We start from the raw sequence: 19,152 nt of genomic DNA, 5'->3' as shown, positions 1-19,152 counted from the left end.
GCAGTCATTTGCAAACTTGGTCAGCCATAGTCCTCCTGTGCTTGCCTGTACCTCTGAGAAGTATATACCGAACAGGAGGGGTCCCAGGACTGAGCCCTGGGTGGCACCACTTGTAACCGGTTTAGAGTTGGACCTAGAGTCTGCAGCTCTCACCATGTGGGTACTATTCGGGAGACAACTGGCAACCAATCTCGTGACATAGGGGTTTATGTTCAGGCTGGTGAGCCTGTCTATAATACCAGAATGGGGAATGGTGTTGAAAGCCTTTGCGAGGTCTACATAGGCTGTGTGAACCTCCTTTCCCTCGTCTAAAGCCTTGGTAACTGTCTCAAAGAAGTCCACCAGGTTTAGGAGGCATGATCTACCCTTAACAAAGCCAAACTGGCTAGGGTCCAATATTTGGAGGCTCCTAATGTCTCTGTTAATGAGTTACATGATGATGCACTCAACAGCCTTGCAGACGAGGCTAGTCAGACTTATAGGGAGATAGTTCCCAGGGTCCATTGTGGCTCCACATTTGTAGAGCGGGATAACTGTTACTGTGCGCCACTCTATGGTTACGTAGCCTGTAGAGAGGCTGAATTTGAACAGTGTGTTTAGGTAAGGGGTTAGTTTATTTTGGAGCTTGTGTAAGACACAGCCTGGGACACCATCCGGTTCCATTGAAGCTGTGTTTTTGGCTTTGGATAGGGTTGTTTTAACCTGTGTGTGTCAGTGATTGCCAGGGCTCTACATTCTTCTGGTAAGGTTATGGGCCTTTTAGGGAGTGAGAGGGGGGTGAAGTTTGCACTAAACCTGTCTGCCAGAATGTTGGCAATATCAGTCGGTTCAGTGTATTTTGTGTCATTCTGCACTAACTCGGAGCAGATCTGAGAGTTTCCACTTAGGTTCTTGACATAGCTGAAGAACGTTTTGTGGTTATTTTTGGAGTCCTTGGCAATTTTTCTTTCAAAGCTAGCCTTGGATGATTTTATGAGGGATCGTAATTTCTTGCTGATACTGATCAGGGATGTCTCCTTGGGATTTTACTCTTTTCTGTACTAGTTTCCTCCTTCTATTGTACAGCTTATTTATGGCAGGGGTCCACCAGACTGTTTTTTTTTTTCTTGGAGGAGTGGGTCTTGGTTTTGCTTGGGATAGCACGATCCATGCATTCTTGCAGGTGCTCATAGATTGCCTTTGTAAGGGATTCAGCAGCTTGGACAGCATTGTCCTTTAGCATGGGGGCTGTGAACCTTTCCACCTCGGTCTTAAGTAATGTGAAGTTTGCTTTTGAAAAGTTTTTCACAGTGGTTTCCTTGACTGGGGGTTGGGGCAGAATGTGGATATCCAGAGTGATTAATCTAAGGTCTGATTTAACCAGCGAGGGGTTGACCTCCAGTGCAGAACATCGGTCGCCCATGTTAGTGATGACCAGGTCCAATATGTTGTCACCTCTGGTGGGGGTGTTGACCAGTTGATCCAGGGCATTCGAGTTTATAAATTCTAGGAAGCGTTGGGCAAGGGAGTTAGTACTTGAGTAGTTCTCCCAGTTAATGTTTGGGTAATTAAAATCACCCAATATTAGGGCATTTGGTAGGACCTTCGTATTTTCCAGCGTCTCCAGAAACTCGGAATGGGGGTCCTGGGTCATGGTGGGTGTTAGTTGCACATGGATGATCTCTGAGGCACTGTGCTGTGCCACTAACCTGGAGGTGTGGGTATCCTTGATAAATATGGATACACCCCCACCTTTTGTGTTTCGGTCCGGGCTCTGTGGCCGAAAAGTATGGTACGAGTTATAGCCTGGTAATGCAGGGGTGATCTCTGGAGCCTTAAACCAGGTTTCTGTTACTGCACAGATATTGATGTTCTCCATACTGAGGAGTGCCTCGAGTGCATGCATTTTGAGGTTTAGACTTCTGGCATTGAGTAGCATTACCCTCAGTTTTTGGTTACTTGTGCTATTTATAGTGGTGGGTTTGTCTTTTGAGCCTTCCCTAAAAAAGGCACTATGGGGGTGGCAAAAGCCATGGCCAGTATTCGAAAGCCTAAGGGTGACAGGTGCAAGCCATTGCTTGTGAAGCAACGTGGCTTGTCAAGCATGTCATCCCAGGTGGACAGATACTGGATCCCCTTTGAATGAAACCAGAAACTTAGCCAATTGTTGAAATTGATCATTTTTTTCTTTACGCTGTGACATCATTCTTGGTGAGGGCAGGATGCTACTCAGGGTCAGGGTCATACTGGTCTGGGCTACATGATCAGAGAGCTCTTCCATTTCTCTTTTCATGTAGTCTAGAGAGGTATGTCTCAGGTCATTCACACCAACATGGACAATGACAGAGTCGTATTTGTACTTGTTCTGAAGTGATCTGAGTGCTTGTGTTATGTGGCGGATCCTGGCGCCCGACAGGCAGCTAACTGTAACCTTCTCCTTGTCCAGCCTAATTAGTGAGATATCAGTGTGGCTGACTATAGAGTCGCCTATTACTGCTTTGGAGGTCCCTGTTGCTTTTGCAGATTTTTACTTAAAGCCTCCGAGTATGTTTTTATGTATTTATGTATGTTATTTGCCGGTGTTGGTTTAATAGGTCTATGTGAGACTGGTGGTGTGTTGCAAGTATTTTCCTTCTCCTCTTGACTATCAGTTCCAGTCTTGGGTTGAGAGAGCTTTGCCTCCAGTTTGGCTGTATAATTGCATCTCTCGCATATATTAGTGTTTAGTGGTAGGAGGACAGGGTTGTCTGTGTACATGAGGCAGTTGTAACATTGCCTCAAAATGCCCAGATTCACCAGTTGGACTGGAGAGTGCACCAGAAACTGCCCTTTGGACATGCCTGAATAGGTAAAGTGAGCTGTTTTACTGATTGGCTGGGAGGGACGAATAGAGGGCCTTGTTCTTCTGGACAGTATAGGGGGTCTGGTGCTAGGATTAATTAGTACTTGCTATATATGTAAATACATTTTCCCTACTGTTGAATGACTGTGCTGCATGATATGTTTAAGAAAACATCACACATATCTATAGCTCAGATGGCTTAGTGGTAAATTACTGTGGCTATGGTGTGCAGAGTCCTGGGTTTGAGACTGGCTAGGGCAAATTATTTTGTTGACTGGGCAGAATAACGGCGGTTGGATACAGAGCACTTTTAAGCAGTTGTAAGAGGGTTTGTGCGACGGCAAGCAATGCTAACTTCCAATTAAATATACCTACAGTTAGCCGGAAAATTGCTTATTCTGTGTAGGCATTGCTTACTGCCGTGCAAACGAGCTTAATTCCGCTTACTACTGATTAAAAGTGCTTAGTCCCACTTACCCCCATGCTAATTTCTTTAAAAGAAAAGAAAAAAGGGGTGATAGAAAGGTGATGAAAAAGGTGGTATGAAGAGGGAAAGTAGCTAGGGATGTGCAGGACAGGTGTAGGGAAGGTCCATCGCTGTCCATTTTATGCTAATTTCTTTAAAAGAAAAAAGGGGTGATAGGAAAGTGGTGAAAAAGGGGGTACAAAGAGGGAGACAATAGGGAAAGTAGCTAGGGATGTGCAGGATGGGTGTAGGGAAGGTCCATCGCGTTCATTTATTCTACAGCAACAGCTGTACATATATACTGAATTTGGAGGTATATTTGGACACACAAACCCCTGAGAGAGAGGGGTGAGGACAACAATAATGCGTTGTGAAGCCAATTAAACCAGATTACATGTGTCCAGCGGACACGTATGCGAATTGGACAGTTATGTATGGGCAAATTTTTTTTTGGGAACAGATTGCCCAGCATACAGGGGCGGTATATGACATGTGGGGGTAAACACCTTGGACAGAGTGAGGTGTTTGGAAATCAGAAGCCCATAAGCCCCCAAATGGTAACAGTGGGACTGAGGTCCCCACCCATGGGCCGTCACCACTGCACATTCACGGCCCCGAAGGTGGCTGTGCTGGGAGCTGAGCAGGAGCGGCAGGCTGACCCTAATTTAACCACGCAGCCCTCAAGCTGGCATAGCAGATCTCCCAATTCTCTGCGGCGATCCCTAGGCACCAGACCCTGGACCTGATTTCGGGTGACAGGTTCCTGTTCGCTGCCACTCCTGGGGAGGACGAGCCCCATCCCCTGAAACTGTTCCAACCAAAAGTGATGCAGGACCAGCGGACAAGGAAGTCCCGGGGCAGGTCCCAGACGTGCTGGGGCCCGGTGCCATGGCCAGATGTGGTGAGAGAGATGGGTCCGCTGGGACTGGCCTTCCCAAATGTGCTATGGTGTTGCAGTTTTAGAACACGTGGGTTAGTGATAGTCAAAACAATCAAAGATTAGTTATAACAGCATGCATAGATATTCCCATTAAGCCAAAACACCAAATTTGGAACAGCTGCATAGCAAACAGAACACATGCATATATGGAACCACAGTGACCATTACAACGGCATGCAGGTTACTTTGACAGCAACAGGCCACCAATTACAGTATTTCAACATGGAACATTAATAGAAACCCATTTAAATATTTATTGAATAGGACATATGCCCCAACAATAGGTTTGGTCTAAACATACCCATTGATTTGAGTGTTTAGATTATTGTTGCAGATATGTTGGGGGAGAGGGATGTCAATTAACAACTTATATATCCTTGCAGTACTCACAACTTTAATGATCATTGCTCTACATGTATTATTACAATACCCTATGGCCTTGGTTTGGGCAGTGGTATGTTTGTACATAGTGTTTACTTCAACTGTCTTATAGCCAAGTTCTACTTATCTTACCTGGTAGACCTGTGGAGGGAATGTTTATTAACACTACCTGACTGTTTCTACACATACTCCCAGATTCCATTCCTAGTTGTAATCATGCACATACCTCTCAATCTCTTAATGCACAACATCTGGACAAAGCTTGACAACATGGGGGTACACATAGGGACATATTTTCAATATTGCTCTTATAAAATTTTAAACAGTTGCTAGAGTAACAGGATTTGTTTTAATATACATTTTCTGAAGGATTTGAAGTCTGACACTCAAATGTATTTCATTATTTGATGACTATAATCCTGAGATCATCCCACTGCTTTCCCAGGAAACAAGAGGAACAGGCCAGAAATATGAGCCAAATATTGGGACATTCTGGGAAATCTGTACAGTTGAGAGGTATGATTTATACATACAGCTTACCACCACTCTCAAGATTCAAACCATGGCTGTGTGTGCTACTTCATCGTAGTGAGATATTTAGACACCACTGTCTGTTCCTTCAGTACTTTCTTTGTATGTCTCTCTTGGTTGCACAATCTGACCTTGTAATTACAACAGTCTTATACAGACATTCCTAGACATATTTTTTATGTAGCACAGTGTGAGAAAAGTGGTTGACATAACAGTACTATTCTGATATCAGATGTTGGTGAATGCTTCATGTCAGGCCATACAATACCAGAGTAAACACTACCAGTCCAGGATTTAAAACTTTATTGCCAAGCAGTTATAGTTTTCTTATCTGAATGACCTGTGGGGGGAATGTTTAACACTACCAGACTGTTTCTACACATATTCCCAGATTCCTAGTTAATATTATGCACATACCTCTTAATGCACACACTCTAGACAAAGCTTGACAACATGTGGGTACAAATAGGGAAATATTTGAATATTGCTCTTATAAACTTGGAGAGTTGCTAGAATAACAGGGTTTGCTTTAATACACATTTTCTGAAGGATTGGAGGTCTGAAAATCAAATGTATGTCATATTACTTAGTGACTACAATTCTGGAATCATACCAGTGATTTGCCAGGGAGACAGAGGAACAGGCCTAAAATACGAGACAATTATGTGGACATTCTGCAAAAATCTGTACAGTCGCGAGGTATAATTATGCATACAGCTTACTACTACCATTCCCAGGATTTGAACCATGGCTACGTGTGCTAAAAATACAACAATTTCAGTTTCATCACAGTAAGCTATTTAGAAACTGCTGTTTGTTCCTTCAGTGTTTTATGTCCAAGTCTCTCTTGTTTGTACAATTTGACTTGAAAGCCGCGATGGTACAGCAGTAGCGTTGTTACCTGAGAGCAAGAGGTTCTCCCATTCGATTCTCGGCTGGAGTGCCTTGTGTGTGGAGTCTGCATGTCCTCCCCGCAGTCGAGTGGCCTCCGAAAGACATGCGTGAATGGGCGTGCCTTCGCTGAAGGTTGGGCGTCGGACTGGCAACTCGGCACCATAAAAATCGACTGCCAATCATTAGCGGACCAGAGTTCCGCCGTGGCGACCCCTAACCAAGAAAAGCCGAAAAGGCAAACTACAACAGTCTTATACAGACATTCCTAGACATATTTTTTATGTAGCACAATGTGGCTAACAGTGGTTAACACAGCATTACTATTCAGAGACTGCAACACTAAATGCCATACAATACCAGAGTAAACACAACTAGTCAAGAATTTAGAACTTTATTGCCATGCAGTTACGGTTTTACTCAAATATGACTTGTAGGAGACTATTACTGTCATATTGTCTGGTTTATTCAGTACAACCCATACACAGTTTTTATACTGCCAGGTGACTTTCTACTACTTTATATTTATTTGGTATGACTACTACAAGCAGGAGTGTTACTCACCAGCCTCGTGATGCAGCCTTAGCAACCTGCTAGCATGGGCTTCCTGATTCACAGCCCACTCAGCTGCAGCTGTAAAGGGAATAGAGAAATATTTAGGCATACCTATCCATCACATACATATTCTGGACTTTACAATTGTTGATATGAATACTTACACGCTGCTGGGACATCACCACTCTGCCTTCCTTCTTGGATCCACTGGTCCAAGACCCCCCCCTTTCTCTGCTTCAGGTTGGCATAGTGGTGCCGGACCTACTTACCAGTTCGAGGGATACCAGTGGCACTGGTGAGATTGTGGGCGAGACGGTCCCAGGCTTCAGTTTTATATTGGGAGCCCTGGTACTGGCCCTGCAGCAGTCTCTCATCATGGTTCTTTACCAGGAGTCCTACCATGACCTTGGACTCCTGTATGCCCCAGCACTGCGCCCAGAAGCGCATGCCCTCACCAACTCCTGCCATAATGCCTAGAGTGTGAAGCTGCAACCAGTTATGAGCTGTACTCCCACCTGCAGGGTTTAAATACGGCCAATTTCCCACCCTTTGCCATGATTGGACGGTTTTAAATATGCTTAGCTAAGCTATGAGCAAACCATCTTCGCTAAGGTTGGCAGTGCTTAAAGGGACAGGTTCAACACTGCTTACCAATGGGCAAATCCACTTAGCTGGGCTACTCATTGCTTAGCAGTCATATTTATACAATGCTTACACCTGGGAAGCAGAGCTGTGCAATGCTTAGCATTGCTTATTTTTTATTTTATACACTATCTGCTGTATGGGATTCATTCATTACATATTAGAAATCGGTTTACTGTCCCCGATATCCCCCAATATGCTTTCATTGCATTTATTCATGAGTGACTATACTGTATGGGGCACTTGTGTTCATATGGAGGTTTCACAACTTTATTAAACTGACTCCTCACATCTGGACCTACTACAGTACTCTGGCTAACAAATATTATGTTATATCGCAGCTAGTTATAAAAAAATGTATGTACTGCTTTCACATGTGAAATGCTAATTGTTTACAATGGGTATTAAATCGGGAATGGCTGCTTGCAAAGTGTACGCTCTAACCACAACACTACTGCAACACTGCTTAAGTTGGATGTCTCTTGCTATTTAACTTCTTGCTCTGTTTAAGCTGGACTAAGCATAGCTAAGCAACGGGCTCACCCACACAGCTACACTTAAAAACTTTATCAGATTTATAAAAATAAAAATGATCTGTTGTGTTTTTTACTTTGTACCCTTCAGAATATCCCTGCTAATGCTAAACCTGTCATTCTATCAACTTTCTGCTTTGTGGGACGATTGTCCCTTACGGCTTTGTCCACATTCCTTACTCTGACGGGTTGGAAGGAGTGCACTATATGCTTATGGTAAACCTGTTATTCTATCAACTTTATGGCTTTGTAGGAACAATTGCCCTTTATGGCTTTGTCCAGATTTCTTATCCTGATGGGTTGGGGGTGTTACGAGCATTCTCACTCATTTTAAATTGCTGTAAGGCAATTCTGGAGTGCAGGGGACATGTATATTGTGAGAGCTCTACTCTCAGACACACCACCTGTGCTCGTACATGGAACCGTTTCCGTTTTACAGCACGGCAGTGTGCCTTCACACATATGCATGGTGTGCTGTCGTGTTGCACAGGAACGGACCCTGCCAGTCTTAACATGTGTGACTATTTTAGTACACAGGAGAGAAAGCATTTGTTCCTGGTTATCTGTCAAGAAGCAATTGGAACCCATCTTACTAAGAGTGAAAAACAAAATTACATTATCAATTTAATCTGTAATTCATAAACATGCTGAAGGGGGTATAACAACAGACATAATGATGGCTATTACTGTTGCCCATTTGGACGTTAACCAACAAGGTTTTTGCCATGGAAGATCACGTACAACTATTCTCTTGAATTTTTATGGGAAGAACATTAATGCACTCAACAGAGGTATTCCTGTTGTTGTCATATGTTTGTCTCAGTCCAAGGCCTTTTACTCCACACCTCACAAAGAAGTACTTAACATATTTATTTTAGGGTCTATATTATATATTTGAAGTTTCAAAATTTCGAACCTCATATGTTCGACAACATAGGAGTGAAGTTTGAAACATCGAAAATATAATAAAAAAAATTAAAAAAAAAAACTTGCCTCAATGCTCTGAGCAGGGGGTCAACCCTCTGAGCAGGGGGGCAAGCACCCCTCGTCCCGCACACCTCCCCTACTTAAATACACCAACTCCAAGATTGCACTTTAGTGCAGAAAATTCCCATTCTGCGCCGTATGGAGCCGTTGCTTTTCACCTTAGAACTTTTTAAAGTTCGATCATATGGTGTCGACTATATGACATTCAAACTTTAAAACGTTGCAATAATTAATAGGGAACCTTTATTGTATAGGGATGTTGAAAACTATGTTGTACACAGGAATTGTAGGATGAGGTTAAACTATATTTAATCCAACTCTAGAATAATACAAAGAAGGTGCTTTACACGGTTGTGATTGTCCCTCTTTCACTGATATAAAATCAACATTCCTAATATTTACACACTTATGGACATCAGGATTTGCAGATGATGCTAAAGTGGGGGTAAGTGGTTGTTTTATTCAGGAAAACAAGAAACTGCAGCATTATCTGAACTACTTACAGGAATGGGTTTGGTCTAAAAGAATAAGTTTCAGTATACAAAAAAGTGCAAAGTGCTGTTCTTTGGCATGAATGTTATTCCACTTTCTTTTTCAATGGGGAGTTTTTCCTTTCCTTACTGTTGCACGAATGCGGAGTTAGTAAGTTCAGACAGCATGTGGGAGACTTGCCCCTATGTGGAAGGTGCACACAATTCCTTGGTAGTTTGTGGGCAGATTATTACAGAAGAACATTCTCAATCTTATGAGGTCAAGCACTAATTTTTTGATCAACCAGAAGTCAATCTTTTCTGGGAAGACAGCATCAACAAAGAGAGCTGGGTGACGAATATAAATTACATATGATCATACCATGACCTATAAGATCTTTCCAAGCCAAGCCTTACTAGACTGATCATACCATGACCTATAAGATCTTTCCAAGCCAAGCCTTACTAGACTGACCAAGGGGTAGTAGAGACCTTGCTAGTTTTTTTGTGTTCCATCTTTCTAATTAAAATCATTAAATCTTTGCAAGCTGCTAAAAGAGTTGAGTTTTCCTTTTGCACCTCAGCAGCACTACAGAAGACTGGGATGGTACTGGGTCATTTAAACTTCAGCAGTTTCACTAGCTTTTTCAGAAATGCTATATTGATTTTTACTTCAAGTTCACACATCTCTGTTGTGCCTCAGAATTTGGATGGTGGTTTTTGACACTTTGAATACCGACTGACATGTCGATGTTTGGAATCCTTGTAACAGTACTTTGCACTGGAGTTGTAGTTGTACAATTTCAGTTTTAAGTTTTTACCAGGGTGGGTTCAGGGTTGTAGAGGTTTTGTCAGACAGGAGTCTCCTGCTGTTCCCATTCCAGGACAATTGATTAATGGTAGCCAATTTCCAGGCATCTCTTTCTGCAATCCTGGATTAGGTTTTGCCGTGGTTGCGTTTACATGAACAAATATTGAAATATAGAGATCTGGACTACTCCCAGTGCAGATAACATCTTTCTACAGGCATTCAGGACTCTATACAATGCTATCACTTTCTTGATCCAGACTGGCTCCAAAAGATTTGAAGTGTGGCATCCTGAGTAATGTTGCACAGGAAGGATAAGTCTCATGTGTAATAACACCTGCTGGGGTTGTAGCTGCTTTGAGGTTTTCAGACACTACAGTTTGCTTCCATATAATGATGTTGTAGTGGACAGTAAAGTGTTTGAATCTGCAGAGTTATCACTTCCTGTAAGACTTTCTCCTTATTCTAGATAAAATGGTAAGCTTACTGGAGGAATCTCATGGGTGAAATCAGGTTTATCAGTACACTATTAGGAAAAAAATGTTTCTCTCGGGTTCTGCACATCCCAGCAGGGAAGTAAGGAATAAGCACTGGATGTGCTCTCAATGTGTTGGAGAAAGGCACCTTGTGTCTTCCAAATTCTGATTACTTACCTGCTCAACACATTTAAGGCAAACAAGACAACTTACCATTAGGGCAGTGTGGTGTATCTGATATTCTTTGTTTTTAGGTTCTTCAGGCAATTTTTCTTTTAGCAATATTGCTCCAGTTCAAGTGAAAAGTATATTGACCCCATGCTGGTGTGATTTTTTTTCATCTGACAGTACTGCTTCTTTCATAATGTCTGTAGAGGACTTTCAAGGATTCATAGAGTTGGTGGTGTCCCCATCCTTCACATTTCATTCTCTATGGCATCAGTTTAGCTTTTCAAATATTACCCCCTATCTCCTAGTTGTAGGTCTTCCACAAGTTAGGGCATGATTTCTGCCATTACAGGGCATCCACTTCCAGATAAGGAGAAAATGCTAGCCTACCTCTGACTGTGTGGATAGTACAACATTTGGGATTGCCTTCCCTCCTCCTTAGAAGATCCACTTTTCTATAATCTGAGTTTCAAATTGCACCTGTCTGATTTTCAGCAGGCTGGATAAAACAACATTTTCTTGTTTTTCCAGTGGGAATAAATGTTAATCCTACAGATTATTTCCTTTCACTGTATAGATGCTTATTTTAAGTTACAAAGGGCTCCCGTTAAGGAGATTGGATTGCTGTGAATGGCTAGTCTTTTTCCAGCAATAAAACAGGCACAGTTTAAAATAAAAGTAGCATCTTGTCAGAATGGTGTTGTACTGTGGGATAGCTTCAATGCAATGACTTATCTATGTACATCTCCCTTGCCCAGTGAACAGCTCTTGCCCATGTTGTGCAACCCTTAGAAGCATGGTTAGGTCATCTCACCAGGAGCTCATGTCTCCAGTACTATGGTACTGCAGAGTTTGTGCGTTTACTTTCACAGTCTTTCTGGGTCCTGCATCAATTTTACGAGAACGGATGCTTCAAATTCTATAAAAGAAATGATAAAGCACAGAGGGTCATTTGAAGTAGCACTGGACAGATACAAGTGGTCACAATTACTCTAAAGGGTCTTCAGTCCATTATTTCCTTACCCCTGCTTCTGGACAGGGTTTCTTATGGTTTGGATGAAACCCATCTGTGAGTATTGCAAGTGTTAAACTTTGTATCCATTTGTTTTATCAGTTGCAGGGTTTATTCCACTTGTTTTGATAGAGGTTCAAGATGATAATTCTGGCTCCTATGCTCTTACAATGAGCATTGCACGACTCCGTGCACTCTGAGCAGTAGAGCTCACACTGCACGACTCCGTGCACTCTGAGCAGTAGAGCTCACACTGCACGACTCCGTGCACTCTGAGCAGTAGAGCTCACACTGCACGACTCCGTGCACTCTGAGCAGTAGAGCTCACACTGCACGACTGCACTCTGAGCAGTAGAGCTCACACTGCACTCCGTGCACTCTGAGCAGTAGAGCTCACACTGCACTCCGTGCACTCTGAGCAGTAGAGCTCACACTGCACGACTCCGTGCACTCTGAGCAGTAGAGCTCACACTGCACGACTCCGTGCACTCTGAGCAGTAGAGCTCACACTGCACGACTCCGTGCACTCTGAGCAGTAGAGCTCACACTGCACGACTCCGTGCACTCTGAGCAGTAGAGCTCACACTGCACGACTCCGTGCACTCTGAGCAGTAGAGCTCACACTGCACCCACTGCACTCTGAGCAGTAGAGCTCACACTGCACGCACTGCACTCTGAGCAGTAGAGCTCACACTGCACGACTCGCACTCTGAGCAGTAGAGCTCACACTGCACGACTCGCGACTCTGAGCAGTAGAGCTCACACTGCACGACTCCGCGCACTCTGAGCAGTAGAGCTCACACTGCACGACTCCGCGCACTCTGAGCAGTAGAGCTCACACTGCACGACTCCGCGCACTCTGAGCAGTAGAGCTCACACTGCACGACTCTGCGCACTCCGAGCAGTAGGGCTCACACTGCACGACTCTGCGCACTCCGAGCAGTAGGGCTCACACTGCAGGACTCTGCGCACTCCGAGCAGTAGGGCTCACACTGCAGGACTCTGCGCACTCCGAGCAGTAGGGCTCACACTGCAGGACTCTGTGCACTCCGAGCAGTAGGGCTCACACTGCAGGACTCTGTGCACTCCGAGCAGTAGGGCTCACACTGCAGCACTCTGTGCACTCCAAGCAGTAGGGCTCACACTGCAGCACTCTGTGCACTCCAAGCAGTAGGGCTCACACTGCAGCACTCTGTGCACTCCAAGCAGTAGGGCTCACACTGCAGGACTCTGTGCACTCCGAGCAGTAGGGCTCACACTGCAGGACTCTGTGCACTCTAAGCAGTAGGGCTCACACTGCAGGACTCTGTGCACTCCAAGCAGTAGGGCTCACATTGCAGGACTCTGTCTACTCAGCATGAAGAATAAGTCACTCTGAGTGCTTATTTTGTTGGATTCTCCTTATAACTTCTGGCAAAGAGGAAATAATGTAAATACTTAAACTGCACAGAGTACATGCCTGAAAGCCCTTTTCATATAAAAGTCAGAAAGAAAGAATAAAACTAATTTTAAGAGCCACCCGAGTAGTACATCTGGACATCTACACTGTTTCACTTTCTGAAACTTGATGTTCAAACACATTTTAATTATCTGTCCCACCCCACTTCCAATAGCTATTTGCACATACTTTTATGGTGTCTGCCTAACCTGTTACTCAGCTAGCAACATATGACTGCTGGAGTTATGGTTGCTGAATGCACATAGCTGGCAGTAACACGACTGGATGGGGTCACTACTGAAAAAAATCACTAGACAACATTTTCTCTGCCAAGACTGCTTTTCTCTGCAATTTACTTATATTGAATTAAAGGGGTAGTTATTATTATTGAAAGTTTAAGTGGTTTTAACTTGTCATTTCTTTAAAGTTAGTATTCCTTACTCCAGTCTTGACTTCAGAAGCCTCATGTGCAGCATATTAGAAAAAAAAGTTCCCCAGTAAAATGCATCAGCAAATGTGTTTAGCATAGACCTAGCTCCATGGCAAAAAGAGATGGAGCCCTGTGACCAAAGCAAATTCATTAGAAACCCCCCTGACTGGAGGAGCCATGTAGAGAGGGAGGTTAAATGCACTTCAAGGTTTTCCTGCTGGAGACCACAGAAACCACTGTTCATACTGCAGGTGGAAGAACAGGGCTGCTTGGAGAAAATGAGCATTGTGGAAGTCCGGGGACACCCTCCACTGTCAGCCCACTGCCCAGTACCTCACTGAAGAGAGAAAACACAATTTTTTGTTTATCATTTGTTGATCAGGTAAGTCCCACTAGGCTATTGGCCTCTTTTCAAGGGCACTTTGGACAGGGCATCAGGGAACCTTCTCTACTCTATTTGATAGGTGCTATGGGATCCTTTACATCCACTACCAACTCAAGCAAATGGGACATCAGTTTAACATCTCATCTACACGCTCAGGAGTAAGGCACCTCTTTTATGCTGTGCTACAGCGGCAGCAGTCCACCCACTTCGCATGAGAATAGAACCCACAGCCTTCTGCACTAAAGATAAATGGGCTACCTGTTGCACCACCGATACTATGAGAAAAACACTTGAACCACCCAGATAACTGCCTTAATGATGACCAGTCTATGTAAGCTTTTACCTAGTAAAGTGAATGAACTGATGAGGGCTTGATGAACAGTAAGCAACGGGAGCAAAAATGGCAAACAATGTATTCATCACAAACAGAAAACTTCCAGTATTTATGTTTAGAGAAATAACATGACAACTTTTGCGCATTATGCTAATTTAATAATGTATGAAGATTAAGGAAAAATAAACTTATTGCAGTATCTTGGGTATGTCTGTTATGCTACCCAAACAGTGCACAATTTTTAGAATAAAATTTCAGTAGTAATGCAGTACAGACTGTAGCTTCTTCAAGCCAATCTGATCCTCTTTTATTTTTTCAGATTACTCACAAAAATTATTTTGCTGCTGCGGAGTCTTGTAAAGAGAGAGATCTACTAAAATACAGAATGAAGAGCATAAGGATTTTTTTCCACAGCTCTGTCACTTACTACCGAATATGTAACCTTAAAACAAGGTACATTTGAATGCAAAATGTCATCAGCCCCTGCTCCCTCAGGATTAACCCAGAGCTAAAGAAAGGTGAAAATAGGAAAGAGGAGTCTTGGAGACCATTTCAATGAAAACAGAATTTTTCACTTTTCATATACCAAAGGCAGGGTTAGTTGATCGCTTCACTGGCCCAGGTAATATGTATCTTAAAAAACAGCAGCCTAGAGAACTCATTGTTGCGTTGTTCCATTAATACAGCTTTCTTAAAAAAGACAAAGCTAATAATTACTCACAGGGAACATCATTAGTATAAAAACTGCAGGACATCTGGCAAACAGCAAAAAGGCGACTGCTATCAGTTCTCTGTCTCTGCAAAGCCCCTTCATCTAGGGTCCCATTACAGTCCTTGAATACAGTAATGTGAAGTAGCAAGCTTTCAAGCAAAACAGACCTTGTCTTAACAAAAGCTGTAAATATGAGCACAAGCATGCAAGAAAAAATACGAAATAAATAAAGCAAAATTCAAAACATGGGAATGCATGTAAGGGAAATGGAGTCAAGAAAGAGAGCCATGAGGTGCATAGGAAATATTGTGCAGATGAAAGTTAAGCTTAATATACTAGTTGTATTTATAGAATGGCAGGAAGCATTTTCTGCTTTTAATTTTCAGACTCTGTGGTAGAAAGAACTTTTCTGTTTTTAAATGTTATGAGGTGTTCAAAAAATTCTGTTTAATGGTACTAAAGTGAAAAAATATGGTAAAATTACATCTGAAAATGGATTAAAAATGGTGAGACAAAAGTCCAAGTACGAAAGTTGGCAAGAAATTCTGAAAATGAATAAACAAATTACATACAGGTGCACAGTTAGCAAATCTGAAGACACTTTTTAAGAATTGTATTTAACAGGCACAATAAAGACAGCTGTGTTTGCAATGTCAGCATAAGCACTGCGCTAGCTGGAGCAAGCTAGTTAAAATATACTGGCATGCAAAATATAATACAAGTACCAGATGCTTTTTCAAATCATAGCACTTAGGGTTGTTAAAACTTATGAAAAGTTAGGAATGAGAAAATTAATTTACAGTGTGAAAAGCATGGTTGTTCACAAAAAGTCACACAGTCATGCTGAACACTGAACAGTTATAATGATAGCATTCTTAGTAAGGGATTTATTTATTTATTTAAAGGTATGGACATGTTTCAGGAGGTCATCACTGATGAGTAAATCCTGATGTTATGGTAGTAACATGTTCCACAGAGAACAGCAGCTCCTAGGAGTAGAATAAGGAAGGACTGAAGTATAAAGCTAGGTATCATTAAGAAGCAGTTGAAACCAAAATTAATGGATGAAGAGTATAGTTTCTGTTGCAAAGCAAGACAAGTTCCATCTCTGTTGACCTTCAAGATGCAAGTAAAATGATGGAAAGTGATCATTTCTCATGGATTACACTTGAAATGCTTTCAACAATGTGGTACGATAAATTCTGCTGTGTATATTTAATGTGTCATTATAAAAGTACAGATTGGTAATTTCATCAGTATCACAGAGGTTCCGAAGAGCTGTCGTAAGTGAAGGCTTGAAAAGTTGTCTAAGCACAACTGGTGAAATGTTACAACTGCTGAAAAGTTTTAAGACAGCAAAATTTCAAGTTAAGTAAGAAAATATGTAAAATATGAGTGATTGAGAAGCCTGAAATACATGGATCATATTCTAATGTTAAAAGGGACTAAAGCTTAATGCTGAAACAGTCAGAATACCTTTACAGAAGCCAATGACAGAAGAGAAGCAGGCATTTCAAATTCTTCCTAAGAATGATGGAGCGTCTTGCAAAGTCTGCATATATCTCAAAAAGCAGATGCCCAACGTGGTACTTCAGAAATTAAAAGTTCCAAAAGCTCACAGAATAACTCATTAAATAAAAAAAATACATCAACAACCATTCTAAACAACCAGTCAGTTTATTGCTTTGCAACTTCATTCAAATTATTATCAAACTGAAGTAGTCTGATAATAATAGGATTAAAGTGCTAAACAGTATGTTGGTTGAGTGTTTTGAACGGGTGTTGGGAATGTTTTTTTTTTTTTTTTTTAATTTGTACACAATAAGAGTGGTGTTACTATTTCTCAAGAAAGTTGTTAGAGCAAAATGTTACCTAGGAATGGAGTCACTAGTTAGGAAAGCAGTTTTCAAATGGTCAAGAAAGTATTTTCAGGTGCAACAATTAAACTACTATGACAGGAATAAACCTGTTGTGTTACAATTAGATGCTTATTACAATGGCAAACAAGCCCTGGTCTTAAAGAAAACTTCTAAGAGCACTTACAGATGCACAGGACAGGGATGATAAGAGAAAGGCAACAGTTACTAATAATATACTGGTCTGAGAAATTTCATGATTTCATGAACACCCCTCTCTGGTAAAGAGATTCAGGAAGAAATAGACCACATATTCAGAAACCCAGGAAATCATTAAAATCCTACTGCATCGCGACAAAGACCACAGTAAAAAGGGTCAATTAACATAATACAGTACTTTGTGATTCTTACACATGTTAGCTGCAATAATGAAATACATCATTATCAGCTAATCTGCATGTCTATGAATCATGGTTAACTATCGCAAAGTGCAAATCAGTACTTCCCATTGTAGTTAACTATGGAGGCCACATCATGTAGGCACAGGCATCCCTCTCCCCATGGTTATTCCCCACCAACACACACACTGCAGTCCACATACCTGTTCCTGAGTTGCCTGAATGTCCTCGATGCCTCATTTTACAGCCCTAGGCCATCACAAAAGGGTGCAGTCCCAGGTTATGCATCATACCCTTGGATCCCCCCATTCTCTCAACCCTGTACTGAGTGCCATTCATGCACGAGTATAGTATTCTTGGTGTCTAGTGTTCCCCTACCCCCTGATCCCCATACTTAAGTGCCATTAGGGCACAAATCTTTAGCGTAATCCCTGGTGTCTTCTGACCCCCCCCCCCCCAATCCTCATAAATGAATTAAGTGATGTTTTAGGCACAGAACCAAACCCAAAGGAAGGTGCTTGAGTGACTAATAACCAAAAAAAGAGCACCAGTTCAACAACGAAGGTGCAAAAAAGTTTATTGGGCATACACAGTGTCCACCACAGCAATCCACAGCTGTGGATTGCTGTGGTGGACTCTTTATGCCCAATAAACTTTTTTGCACCTTCGTTGTTGAACTGGTGCTCTTTTTTTGGTTTTATGTTTTAGGCACAGGTCTTTAGAATAATCCCTGGTGTCTAGTGGCATTTTTTTGCACTAGCTGAAAACTGCAGAAACATTTCTGCCTAGTTTCACAACTAGTGCTTGCTCTTTGACAAAGTTCCTATCAAGCTGCGATGGTCTTTTGAGGTAGACAGAGCATTTAAGAGTCTAAAAAAGATTCCTAGATTTTGAATCTCTGTCAATGAGTCTTGGTTTTACTGAAAAGATCACCCTATGTACTCTCATGTCAGAGGTAGGTTTGGAGATAGCACTATCTAGGACATTCACAGTGAGAAGCACTCGGTGCTATATCAAAAAAAAGTTGAGTGATGCAGAAAAAGGTATGTAGCCATTGAAAAGGTCTGTCTGGCAATTACATGGGACCTGTACTGCCTGAAGTACTACTTATTAGATGTGCAGTTCAGTTCGGTGACTGATTGTGCTCTATTAAAATAATTAGGTAAGCAGACAAAAGAGAATTTATTTCTTAAAAATTAGTCATGGAAAGGCTCACTCCATTTATCTAAAGACCTTCCCACAATGCACCAAAGTTAGAAGAACAACTCAGTCTGTTTCACGCAGAACAATGGACACAGAAAGACAAAAGCTTCTTGGGTTGTAGGTGATCTGGGGAACCACAAATGTTACCTAGACACTAGAATGTTCTGGTACTCAAAGAACACATGGAATATAGGAAGTAAGGGGGACTCCACCAGGAAGTCAAAGAATGAGTCAGAACATCACTTGGAATTGTTACATGTTAAGAAGAACACTTCTACCTGTATTGGTGGATCACAAAGAAAACAGAAACATGATGGTTAATGCACTTGGCAGGCATACTGAAGTGCACTGCTCTGTTTTTTCTAGATATATTGTTCCAGTTTCAATAACAGTGGTTCACTTATACTCCACATCTTCATCTATGTTCTGTTTTACCACATTTCATAGATATGGTGAAATTAATCAATCCCACTATTGTCAGCTACTATAAAATGATCTATTACCTATTAGCCAAATCCACTTTAATATCTACTAATCTACAAATATCTTTTAAACTCTACCTTTATTTCATATAAATGTAATCTAATTAGCAGAGGTATGTGTAATTGTTAAGACATACTTCTTAATATCTATTTATGTATATTACTGAATGTTTGTTTAAAAATGTTTAATATGTTGGTGCTTTTCCCCACTGGCCTCTGCTGGAAAGTTTGTT

The 19,152-nt window shown here is 41.9% G+C and overlaps 1 protein-coding gene across 2 annotated transcripts in view; it reads right to left on the bottom strand.

Annotated features, from left to right (window-relative positions):
* Positions 1-19,152, bottom strand: part of LOC122813771 — a 450,190-nt gene that overhangs the window by 409,856 nt on the left and 21,182 nt on the right. The gene's annotated exons all lie outside the window — the stretch shown is intronic.

The sequence above is a fragment of the Protopterus annectens genome, chromosome 10.part0 (genome assembly GCF_019279795.1).
Source record: "Protopterus annectens isolate FY-2018-M chromosome 10.part0, PAN1.0, whole genome shotgun sequence".
In the NCBI taxonomy this organism is placed as follows: Eukaryota; Metazoa; Chordata; order Ceratodontiformes; family Protopteridae; genus Protopterus; species Protopterus annectens.
Note: the sequence above shows the minus strand (reverse complement) of the source record. Positions and strands in the feature narration are given on the sequence as shown.